The sequence below is a fragment of the Natrix helvetica genome (genome assembly GCF_964273705.1).
Source record: "Natrix helvetica genome assembly, chromosome: 4".
NCBI classification, from domain to species: Eukaryota; Metazoa; Chordata; class Lepidosauria; order Squamata; family Natricidae; genus Natrix; species Natrix helvetica.
In genome coordinates, this window is record NC_138550.1 from 41,505,905 (window position 1) to 41,518,809 (window position 12,905).

Consider the following 12,905-nt stretch of genomic DNA (forward strand, 5'->3'; position numbering starts at 1 on the left):
TCAGTCAAACTAGTGGCAGATTATTATTGTATCTTTTAATGGCAAAACTTTTGGGGAAAAAGTTTTTATATTACTCTTACAATCTATAATAATTAGTCATAGTATTTTATCTATTGCTATTTACTAAACTTTACATGACATGGAAATACATCAATATCTTCTTCTGTTGTCCAGCCCTTTATTATTATATGACATGTTCATATTATTAACCAACGTGTCTTTATTCTAAGATGTAGAATTATCCCCCAGTCAGGCAGTGATATCTATGGAACTTTAGTAAAGATCATTTGTTGAATATCATCATGTTCTGGGTTTAAGGAGGGTTTAAGAAAACATATTTACAGTTCTATCAAAAATTGTATTTGGATTCAAATGAATGTTTGAGAAGTAGACATTCTCTTCTATATGAGTGTGACCATTGACTACTGTTCTTAATTTCATGGTGCATAATTCCTAGTTCTCCTTTTCCTAGAAATCCCATAGGGCTCAATTATGGAAGCATATTTTAAATAAAACCCTTTTTCTGAAAGTACCTTTCATAAATTTTACTGCACTTTTATCCACTTGTCATCTTCTTCCAAAGAACTTGGAACACTGTGCATGGTTCTCCCCATTTTTTAAAAATTAAAACAGTTCTGTGAGACAGATTAGGTGTGATCTGGATTATATCATATTCGAATTCTGCATGCTTAGTTTCAATCAAATTTTACAATTTTTCTTCCTTTTACTCTCTTTGGAAGTGATCACCAATAAACAGCTAATAAAAGGTGTGCTAACCTTAGCCCCTTTTCTACTAGTCTTGTACATGACCTTGAGTGACCTTCTTCTCTCGTATGATTTCCTGTAATGTGAAGAGTTGAGAGTTTTCATGGGAGCTTCTGTTGCACAATGTGTAGCTTCAGGATCAATGTATGGGACGCTGGCTCGGAGCTATTTTTGTCTCTTAAAGTTCACTGGGCAGTTTCTCTAAATCACTGTTTCTTAATACTGCAACCAAATCTCTTCCGGTTCTTATGAAGACATGTAAATGGAGTCAGGGCCATCCATCGTATGTATATTTGCACTTAGACATAATGTAAAAATATTTGTGGATATTGAAGGGAAAATTCTGAATGTTGTGGATATCAGTAATACTGAAGGCTAATGTGGATAATGCATATTATCCTGCTGTTCAACCTGTTTTTCTGAGCATGTAATATATACATAAAATGTATAGCATGTGCACATATATACACATACTTTCAAGTGATGTTGGAACACATATTTTGCAAATATTACTCCTCCATATCCACAATACAATGCAAGAGTTTGCTTTCCTCATCCTCACCCCAGTCCCTAATTCTTTAATCTCTCTCCCTCATCACAACTGAATAAAGAAAAATGCTATGCAATGTTGCGCGCGTAGCTTCTGTCTTTCTCTGCCATATTACTGGGACACAGGCAGACATCTCTCTCCCTGCCCCCAACTCAGCCTGGGCTTTTTCCTGTCTCTTAACTCCACCAGTATAGCAGCAGAGCTGAGCATGTGTATCTGTGTGCTCATAAAGGAGAAAGGGGTGGGGGGAGCGTGTAGGCCAAGCCTGCCTGTCGCCGGAGTTTTAGTTTGCATTCTGAAGAAAGGAGGAAGGGGAAGGAGGAGGGAGAAAGGAGGGAGAATGTCTTGTTTGTAGCTTGTCAGCAATTGCTTGAGACAAGCTTCCATGTGTGAAAGCTACTTGGCATGAATGCATGGGCCATACCAAGTCTTACGGCAGCAAAAGGGGGAGGCAGAAGAAAACAGAGAGCAGACTGGAGCAGACAATAGGACCTTAAAGTATTCCCCCTAAGTCGCTTTGATGTTGTCCTGGTGTCCTGGTACCAGGAGACCAAAGGACTTGAGGGAAAGGGTGTCTGTTGCCTTTTCTGTTTATTTCTCTTCACTTCCCTCCCCCCCCTTCGTTCGCCTTGGCGGAATGATTCTCCAGAAATTCTCCTCATAACACACAATTTAAAAAGAGAGAGAGAGAGAGACGGAGGGAGGGAGAGTGAGAAAAATTGAGAGAGAGAGAGAGAGAGAGAGAGAGAAATTGAGAGAGAGGGGGAGAGAGAGAGGGAGAGGGAAAAGAGAAAGATTGTGTGAGAGAAAGAGGCAAAGGTAAGAGAGAGGCTACAATTTTTCCTTCGGTGGCAACAGAAGCAGCAGCCACAACAGAGACACAAGCACAAAGCTGGGTTTCTTTTGCAGGCAGCCTTGAGCTCTCTGAGCTTGGCGCGGAGAGAGGGGCGGGAGGGGGAGTGTTGCACACTCTTTCTAAAGCGCCGGCTGGGTGGCTAGCGCAGGCGGCCGGTCCTTTCAGAGTGTCTCGGAAGGGGAGCTCAGGATTGCGTGGCTTTCCTCTCCCTTGCCTTGCGCGCTCGTTCCGTCTGTGGTTAGAAGTAGCTTTGGCTCGGCGCTGTTTATGGCTTGCAGTTGCGCTTCTCTCGCCCCATTCTCCGCCTCCTCCTCCTCCTTTGCCGCGTCTTTGGGCGAAGCAGGAGGAAAAGAAAGGGCGCGGGGGGGCTGTTGTGGGGGGGGGGAAAGGGGGAGCGCGGAAAAGCAGGAGGCTTCTTCCTCGCAGCTTCCGTGCTTAAAGCTTCTCCCTTTCCCGTTACCCACCCCCCACCGATGTGTGTGTGTGTGTGTGTGCGTACACAGGTCCAGACATTAGGGGACGGGGTTGCTGGGTTAGCCGCCGTGGTCTCACCGCCAGCTACAGCCCTCTCGATTCTGGCCGCGTGTGGCTTCTTTACCCAAAATCCAGTCGGGCTCCGCCGCCTCTGTGGCTACTGCTCTTGCTTGCCTCGGTTGCTTAAAAGCTGGGCGATTGCCCCGCGGCGGGAGCGCTCCGACCTGGAGCGTCGTGGCGGGGAAGGAGGGTTGGACGGGGAAGGGAAGAGGCAGCCCGAAACTTTTCCCAATAGGGGTGGCGATCCCAGCCACCCGCGCCTCGGTTTCCCCCTTTCCCCCTTTTGTGTGTGCGCGCGTTTCAAAGAATAAAGGATCACGCCCACCCGTATAAAATCGTTCCGTGGTGGTGTGGTTTTGTTTTGATGTTCTCGGGAAGGTCCAACTTGTCACGGCGTTTCGCTACTGCGTTTAAAAGCATTTCAGAAAGCGCGTTCACTGTCTTTAATAAAAATAGGAAGGGGGTATATAGCTCAAGCGCATCGCTTGGATAAAGGACACAAGCTTTATTATTATTATTATTATTATTATTATTATTATTATTATTATTATTATTATTATTATTATTATTATTATTATTATTATTATTATTATTATTATTATTATTATTATTATTGCACTCCCCCCCCCCACCTGTTGGCTTCTTGTCTTGTCTGTTGTGTCTTTTTGAAACTTTACCAGGCGATTAATACTGAGAATGAGGTGGGAGGAGAAATTGGAATTTTTCACCCGCCTCTCTAATTGTACATATGTTAAAAAAGAAAGAGAGAGAGATGCCAGGAAAAAGGAGACAGTGAATCTTTTGTCATTGTTACATACAGATTGTGTGGTTTTGAATGTAGTGGAAGCATAAATAATGTTGCAAGGAAGCTTTATTTTGTGGGAGAAAAGAACAATTATGAATCTGGTAGATAAAAAAAACATTTATTTAAGAAATAAGGTTATTTATCATTTTTCTAAACTGCTTCCCAAATGTTGTGGTCTCAATATAAGAGAACTGTTTATTCATACTATGCTGATGCTTTTGTGGATATAACTTTGTGCTTTTAAGGTAGTCTTTAAAGAGCTAAAAGGGCATTACCAACCACTCCCTTAAAAAAACTACCTTATTTTGTGGATTTTCAGTCCATATAAAATCGTGATAACATTTAACTGAAGCTTGAAGTGAATTTCCTAATGGTCTCTGTGCTTTTATTACATGCCGTCATTGTAGTATGCTTTTTTTTGGGGGGGGGGGAAATAACAAGAATTTGGAAATGCATAAAAAAGTCTTGAATGGTACAGATGTTCAGAAGGCTAATACAACATGAGCCATACAGAAGCACACACAGAGAAAGAAGTGTGTGTGTGTGTGTGTGTGTGTGTGTGTGTGTGTGTGTGTGTAGGAGCTCATGCTTTCTCAGCCAAGGCCTGAAGGAGAACATTGTGTGTATGTGTGTGTGTGTTAAAGAATCTAAGCAGGATGGGAGAGAGGAGGAGGGAGATTAAATTGCCCTGAGACCCTCCTCAGTCTAACAAGGAAAATGGAGGCTCCTTCTCTTTCTGCAATGTGTAAAGCAGAAATCATGTCCAGCTTTGCTCCTAGTGTTCCTTCCACATGTATACTTTCTTTGATAGTACTTGTCTTATTAGATGTAGCCCACATATTTTAGGAAACTTTACAATATTGTTAGGGTGATCAATAACATCCTGAAGTGGGGCAAGGCAGAGTGATAAATAATATTATTGAATTTAAATTTACTTCTAAGTACAGTAGAAGAAACTTGGAATATTTGAAGGAGTGCATGTTGGGGGGGGGGATTGATCAACAACAGAGAGGAGAAGGGAGCAGTTTACCTGGATAAAAGACCTGTAGAGGTGAATGTGCTTACACTATACAGTGACCTTAAATATGATGCTTTATGTATATCTCTGGCAGCAAAACTACATTTATCTATGCTATTAAGGATTGTATATTTTTCATTGTACAAGTACACATTCATCAGGAAGCTTCAACTATTTGAAGAAATATAGGTGAATTACATAGGTTAAAATATGGCCTGCAAAATTATACATTATGAAGAAAGAAAGACACAATGGGAGTTTGAATATAGGATGAGTGGGTGATTCCAGTATAGGGTCAGTTAACTTCATGACCATTATTAAATATAAATGTTGACATAAAAGAGGATCATTTGTCACTTGTTGACAATAAGAGTGACACTCCTGTTTGTGAAAAGGGATTGGTACATTTAACAAATAAAGAGAACTGGAAAGATAGTGCTTATAAAAAGTGAGTGAAGACTTCAGAAGAAGCTGTGGCATAAATAATGTAATGAAAAAGCAATGATCTTCAATCTCTTCTGCCTCTCACGTTAGCAAGCCATTGTTGCTCATAACATTTCTAGATATTGTTGTATTTTTTCTGGTACTTACTTGTGTACACTTTTTCTCATATTGATAATACTATTAAATACGCATCTAATTTTAAGTGTTTCTCATGGATATGATTTGTGTCAAAATAAGCAATCCTCAAATATGAAATACTTCTTTTCAAAGACTTTAGAGGTACATTTTCCAAAAGTTTATTTCTTCCATGACACAGACATTGTTAATAGGGAAAATTAATGTACATGCTAATATTATAGTGCCTTTTTTCTTCTGCTTTTAATAGGCAGATCCTTCATTCCTTCAAAACTATAATGTAATGGCAACATTTTACATAAATGCCTTAGAAAAAATGTGAAAACGTATCATTTACATATTGGAGAAAGTAAAATAATGTAACTTAGCAAAATAATGTGGAATCTTGAGTATTGGTACAGTATATCTTGCACGATTCCTTCTTATAGTGAAGTGTAGTTTTCGGTTGATGAATTTGTTCAACTAGAATAAAAAAAAACTGTTTCACTAGAAATAGACAGCAAGATTGGTGTAGTGCTTCAGGCACCAGCCTAGAAACCAAGAGGCCTTGAATTCTATTCCTGCCTTAGGCACAAAGCCAGCTGGGTGACCCTGGCCCAGTCAGATCCTCTCAACTTGGAAGCAGGACTGGCAAACCACTTGGGAAGAAAACTGCATGGACTCGTCCAGGCAGCCTCAGGGGTACACGCCCACCCACATACCTACCCAAAACATTTTCAGAAATGCTGTTTTGTTTTTTGTTTTTTTTAATTTTGATCAATTGGATCAAGATACACTATATTGCCAAAAGTATTCGCTCACCCATCCAAATAATCAGAATCAGTTGTGAGCGAATACTTTTGGCAATATAGTGTATTTTACTTCTATGAGTTTTTTCTCTTATTTTTTCTCTCTCTCTTTCTCCAGGCTACAATTTTCAGCCAATGCATTATAACAACATTAGTTCTGTTTTCCAGGTAAACATATACTGCATACATAAAACTAAAAACATAGTGGGTGTTGATCTCAGACTGATTTTATCCTGATGAAAGCATCTCACAACTTCGTTTGTTTCTTTTACAATGGTTAAATATGCCTAAAATGTGGATTTAAAAATAAAATAAAATAAAAAGCTTCTCAGCGAAGTCTATGTCGCATATTCTTGTTTCCCATTAAGAATTCCCACCTGCTTGATTGTAGCCTGTAATGCTGGTATCTACTCATGGCTCTTTGATGCCCTATTTAATTTCAATCTAGTTCCTATTAGGTAAATCACGAAGCTCAACAACAGTAATGTACTAATTGGCCCCTCGGTAGCAGACTGAAAATAAATGCTGCCAAGAAGTGTTAAGAGGAGAATAAAAATGGGGTGATGGTTTCTCTAATGTAGGAAAGAAACCCCCAAAAGTATGTTGAAGTTAGCAAGGTCATAAACTGGTGCCATTTGAAAGTTTCATTTCCAGAAAAGACATCAGGATGATACTGCTGTTTTCCTAAAAGTAGATTTGAAGGGAAGTAAAAGGAAAATCCTTGTGCTGGATTTTATGTCTTTTTACTCTTTCGAAGTACATTATTCTGATTAGATCTTTGCTTTAACAATAATAAATTCACTCATTAGTCAGCTGAAGTAGAACAAGTACTTCCTTTCCATTTGATCTGATTTATATCCTGCCTTTTATTCAGAAGCAAAAGGCAATCTAGATAGCCTCCCTTTTTCATTTGCCAGCACTATCACAACATAGCCTCGTTTCGTCTAAGAGGAAATGACTGTTCAAAAATCACCTGGTGAGTGTCTGGCTGCAAGTTGACTTGAACTTACTGTTCCTGTGAAGTTCCTGTGTTTACCTTAACTATTGCACTAGATCAGCTCCTTAATAAATTGTAGTCCAGATTGTCAGAATGAAGTGTATCTTATAAAGTGGCTTTCTCCATCTTGATAGCTGCCAGATAACCATAATTCCTATCATAATTCCTATCATTCTCAGCCAGCATGGACCTTCCTTACTGCTTGGGATGAAGGATATTTTAGAAAAACACACCTGGAAAATGCTAGTTTGTAGAAGATCTCCAACATGCTATATTGTGAATACAGTAGTTTGTAGAAGACTGCCTGAGATATTGTAAAGTGTTGTAAAGATTACAGATAAGACACTAAGGAAAAGCCAAACCAACAAAGTATCTTCATGTGATTGTCATTCAGCTCGTGCCAATTTTATAATATAACTGGAAATAAAAAAGGGAAGCTAAATATACCATGTTGGCTGCCAAGAGTCATTAGGTTACATTGGATATACATATAATAAATAGATAAACTGAATACTGGTAGTCCTCAACTTATAACAGTTCATTTAGTGACCATTCAAAGTTATAGCATCACTGAAAAAAGTGAGTTATGACCGTTTTTCACACTTTCAACTTTCACATGATTTATATTCAAATGCTTGACAACTGACTCACATTTATGACAGTTGCTGTTTCCAGGAGTCATGTAAATCACCTTTTGCGACCTTCTGACAAGCAAAGTAAGTGGGGAAACCAGATTCACTTAATAACCATGTTACTAATTTAACAATTGCAGTGATTCACTTACCGTAACATGTGGCAAGAAAAGTCATAAAATGGGGCCAAATTCACCTAAAAAATTTCTCACTTAACATACATTTTGGGCTCAGTTTTGGTTGTAAGTTGAGGATTACCTGTACAATTTTTTAAAATTTGCAGGAACAGTGCTGATGGTCATTTGCCTAATGATTTTTAAAAAATCATCTGCATGTCTCTGATTAATATTCTGGGCAGACTAGAGTTAACAGTCAACAGCTTTCCCCCCCCCCCTTTTTAACCAGACTGTTCCACCAACATAGTTCCTGTCTAGCAGACATTCAAGCCACAAACTTTGTTATGTTCATGCTTTGCAAAATGGAATGACCACGTTATTTTGCTAGTCTTCTATTTGCCTCTGTTTACAAATATGCCTACACATATACAGGAAAAAAAGATTATTATTGTTGTTGATGTTTGCTCTACCATGTGGATATATGTACTCAGATATCTCTGCTAAAGCAGTGTTCTTGTTTTCTGCTTCACTGGGCCTGTGGGAGAGACAGTATGTTCTAGTGGATGAGGGTTAGGTCCTAGTAGTCAGAAGCATTTTGCTAACTTGAGGTATAACCTGAGGCAAATTTGTAGTACAAGATTAACTCTTTACTTCTTCATTTCAGACTTATCTTTCAAGATAGAGACTAATTCTGTTACACAGTATGCATATTTTAATATAAAATATGTATATTTTATAGAGCCATTTGGGTGTGGAAGTTAAGGAGTTGGCCTAGAAACCAATACACTGTTTTAGTCTTAGTTTAGGCATGAAAGACCAGCTGGATGACATTGAGCCAGTCACTGTCTCTTAGCCCAATTCACCTCACGGGGTTGTTGTTGTGAGGAAAATAGGAGGAGGAAAGATAAAATAGCATTATTTAGGTCAAGGGTGTCCAAACTTGGGAACTTTAAGATTTGTGAACTTCAACTCCCAGAATTCCCCAGCCAGGCTGGCTGGGGAATTCTGGGAGTTGAAGTCCACAAGTCTTAAAGTTCCCAAGTTTGGACACCCCTGATTTAGGTTATCCTGTCCCCCTCTAATTCCACCTGTGTAATTGTTAAATATTAGAAAAAGTTATTTGTTGTTAACTCATATTGGTTACCGTAATATATATTACTGTTCCACCACATACTGGACATTGTGGGAGGTGCATGGTAGATTAAATACTAAAGTTTAAAATAAACACTGAGTGTAACAGAATACTAAAATTATACTTGCATCAATAGTCTAGTAAAAGAGATACATTTCCTGAACACTGAGAATGGAGGCTAAAGGCAACTCCAGAGGTGATACTATATATTCAATAGTTGGAAGCAATGAGGAGAATACCTTCTCTTACAGTCGGAAAGATGAATATAACAACCAAGACATCTTAACGAGGGATTTCCTGTCCATCTTAACTGTTTAACGGTTGGCCTTCAAAGTCAGTAGCATCTTAAATTGTCTCCATAAGTAAATAAGTACCCACTATAAATCTTTCTTTACAGACAATATGCAATGCCTGTGCCGGTTAGCAACCTTGTTGCTGTATTTTGCACTAACTACAACTTTTGGATATTTTTCATGGAGAGCATATTGCAATAATCAAGATGTAACAAAATCAAGGATAATCACAAGTTAAAATGATGTAGCTAGTCTTCCAATAATTGTGTAAATTAATTGTGCATAATTAATTAGCTATGAATTCAGTGATAATTGAAGTTCAAAAATACATTCCAATAATAGGAATCTACTCTGTCAGAGAGTGTAATCCTATCAAAAACTAGTTGAACCTTGATCCTTATGTCCAATTTCCTATTTAGTGAACAATCTCCCCAGAATTAGTGTGTCTACTTCATATGAATTTAATTTTAAGTAATTTTAATTTTAGGTCATTCTATTATCAGACAATATGTAAGGCTAGTGATACTTTCTTAGAACTAGATAGTAGGAAACAATAGAGGTGGATGTCATCAGCTGTCCCAGTTTATGTAGAAACATTATGCAAAGTAAGGTAGAAACTTCGGGTACCTTGTTGATCAATAGTCTAGTTGTTAATGTAGGAGAGTAGGCTGAACTTGAGGGATAGGTCAAATGCATCATCAGTTTTGTGTGTCTTTGCGCCCATAAGAGATCTAAACCCAGCCTCCCTTGAATTCTGTTGGCTTTTATCAACCACCAATTTGCAGTAATTCAGATTCTTAAGCTTGCAATAAACCTACGGATTCATTTGAACTGCCTGGTCTCCTGATTTTCTGTGCTTGACTGCTGAATTGTGGTCCCCAGTGTTGGAGGGAAAATCCATCTGCTTCAGTTCCAAGCTGGGAAAAAGGCACTGGAAACAACATGGAGGCTGATTGGAAAGATGGTTTATCGAACAGAACCAAAAGACAGTTCTGGGTCAGCTGAACAACTGGTTGAATGGATAGATCTTTATAGGCTTCTGTGAAGTATGAGCTGTTCTGGGGGTGGTGCAATGAAGGGGCTTGTGTTCTGAAATGGTGTTGGGCAATTCCTATTGTGTCTAATGGCTTTTGTCCTGTGTTGGATCTTGGGTGAGGGGCTGCTTCTAATCCTATTACTCTGCTCCAAACCTTGCTGCAAGCAATTTCAAAATATCCTGTATTGAATGAGTTTCTGCCTGCAGCATTTGCTTTGCTTATGAATAGAGCTATCTAGATAGTTGTCTTCCTCTTTCAATAAGCTCTTAGTGCTAATCATTAGTGCTAGAAGGGAGTGAGATTTTGCTTTCATTTTATATATGGTAGTTTGCACTGTAAGTGTTGGTGGAAATGTTCTTGGTTACCACAATTTAGTTTTAAACAGTTAGACAGATAGTCCTTAACTTATAACCATTCATTTAGTGACTGTTCGAAGTTATAACAGCATTGAAAAAAATAACTTATAACCATTTTTCACACTTAACAACCATTGCATCTTACCCATGGTCACATGATCAAAATTCAGATGCTTGGCAACTGGTTCATATTTATGAAAATTACCCAGGGTCCCAGGGTCATTTGATCACTTTTTACAACCTTCTGACAAGCAAAGTCAATAGGGAAGCCAGATTCACTTAGTAATTCACAGTACCTTAACAACTATAGTAGTTCACTTAACAACTGTGTCAAGAAAGGTGATAAAATGAAGCAAAACTCACTTAACAAATGTCTTGCTTAGCAACAGAGATTCTGGCCTAAGTTATGGACTAAGTTAAAGACTATATTTATTTAGGAGAGCATTTCTGATGCCATATGTCCAAATACATATGCTCATAGCAAGAATATAATTAAATTTCCAGATAAATGTTGAACAGCTAAATGTTCATTAAAATTCTCTTAATAAAACTCCTTTTCCTGTTGAGTACAAGAAATGATGGAAGCAACTTTGCTTAATGCAAAATAGCCGTCAGTGTTCCTGAATTTTTAAAACTATGTCCAACATTTGCCTGAACTGGACACATTCTTTTGAATTACTCCTTCCAAACCAACTACACTCATCCTTACACAACATCCTTCGAGGTGGATAGACTGTAAGGATTCTTCCATATGCACTATTCACACTATTCTTGGATGCATTCTGGATGTGTACCTCCCCAAAGTGATGGCTTTTTTTCTGAGATTTGATGGTAGTTTTTAAGCTTACTACTACTAGTAATTAGTAAGTAAAGCAAAGCTGAGCTCCTCTAGTCTCTTAGAAGCTGCAAACTATAGTTTCCAAGTTATGAAAAGTTGCAAAAATACTTGCATAAAAATTCATTGTTAGCAGCAAAACAAATGCCATGTTGATATCAGAATTGCTTATCCCCATAATATATGCTTTGCTTGCCTCCCTTTCTGATAGTGGCCAGACATTGACTATGCATGAACAAGTATTACCATGGGTTTCCTTTTTCTTTTGTATACAGTGTAGCACATAATGATTTTTGTTATACCAGGAATTATAGCAAGTCAGGGCACAGTACAATGTCTGAATCAGTGGTGGGATTCAAACTTTTTTACTACCGGTTCTGTGGGAGTGGCTTGGTGGGCGTGGCTTGGTTTGGTGGCCGTGGCTTGGTGGGCATGGCCGGGGAAGGATACTGTAAAATCTCCATTTCCTCCCCACTCCTGGGGAAGGTTACTGCAAAATCCCCATTCCCTCCCAATCAGCTGGGACTCGGGAGGCAGAGAATAGATGGGGACGAGGCCAGTCAGAGGTGTTCTCCGAACTATTCAAAATTTCCACCACCGGTTCTCCAGAACTGGTCAGAACCTGCTGTATGCCTCCTCTGCTTGGAATCCTGTAATTTGTACCAGAAAGCAGACATTCGTGTGTGGTGGTTCCTGCAGCATTACTAACCAGCAGAAGTGAAGATGATCAGAGTTTAGCTTCACACGGTTTATCAGGACACGAGAAAGGAAAATGAAGGAAAACTGGGTCCTATATGATATGTTTTTGATATAACTATTAGCTGTATTTTCTGTGTCTAAATACGTTGTTTAAAATGTACTAGTTTGAACAAGTAAAATATGGAATAAATGGAAGTTACAAGAACCAAATTTCATAACTATTTTCTGAGAGAATGTGTTTTTATTATCTTTGTCCTATATTTTGATATTTAGTAACATTCTTAAAAAAGGATAGATGTGTTAGGATGGGACAACATATTTTTTAAAAATGTTGATAGAATTAATATGTGGTGTGTATATTACTTGTGTAATATGTACACAAGTAATAAATATGCAATTTCCATTGAGTACTTATTCCTGACAGTTAATGAAAACAAAACAAAAACCCCACAATTTAATAGTTTGACTGGAGCAAATCAGGATTGGGAAGCTAGCACAAATGAAAACAGTGTTCATTCCTAAGGATAATTAATCTGAGTTCAAACAGCATAGTCTTACTATGAATATTTAAGAATGGTAAGATAAGTTAAACCTTTCCTAACCACCTGATAATTCTTTCTTACGATTGTTCTTCCCTACCTTTACTAGTAATGATAAACAGAGGATTTGATTTGCAATGAATAGTTCTACTCTACACTAAGAGAATATACTTGAATATTTTGTCCCTGGCCAATACAATTTAGCGGCTGTTAAAGCTTTTTAAAGGGTAGATGCATCGTATATTCAGTGTTTAAGCAAATGCTACTTGCTTTTATATATTTCATATAGCCCTTAGCAACAGGTAGGAGCAACATTCCCCTCTAAGGACACATCTACGCAAGGGACTGATACGGAAAAAGTTGTTCATATTTTC

General features: G+C 38.4%; 1 protein-coding gene across 3 annotated transcripts in view; it reads left to right on the top strand.

Moving 5' to 3' along the window:
• The first annotated feature begins 2,016 nt into the window (after positions 1-2,016).
• The window catches only part of BCL9 (BCL9 transcription coactivator), a 121,595-nt gene continuing 110,706 nt past the window's right edge, over positions 2,017-12,905 (top strand). The window contains exon 1 of one of the 3 annotated variants that reach the window (XM_081951271.1): positions 2,017-2,134. The gene's annotated coding sequence lies outside the window, so the exon portion shown is untranslated. The remainder of the gene's footprint in view (positions 2,135-12,905) is intronic. The other 2 variants (XM_081951274.1, XM_081951277.1) reach the window with 2 other exon arrangements.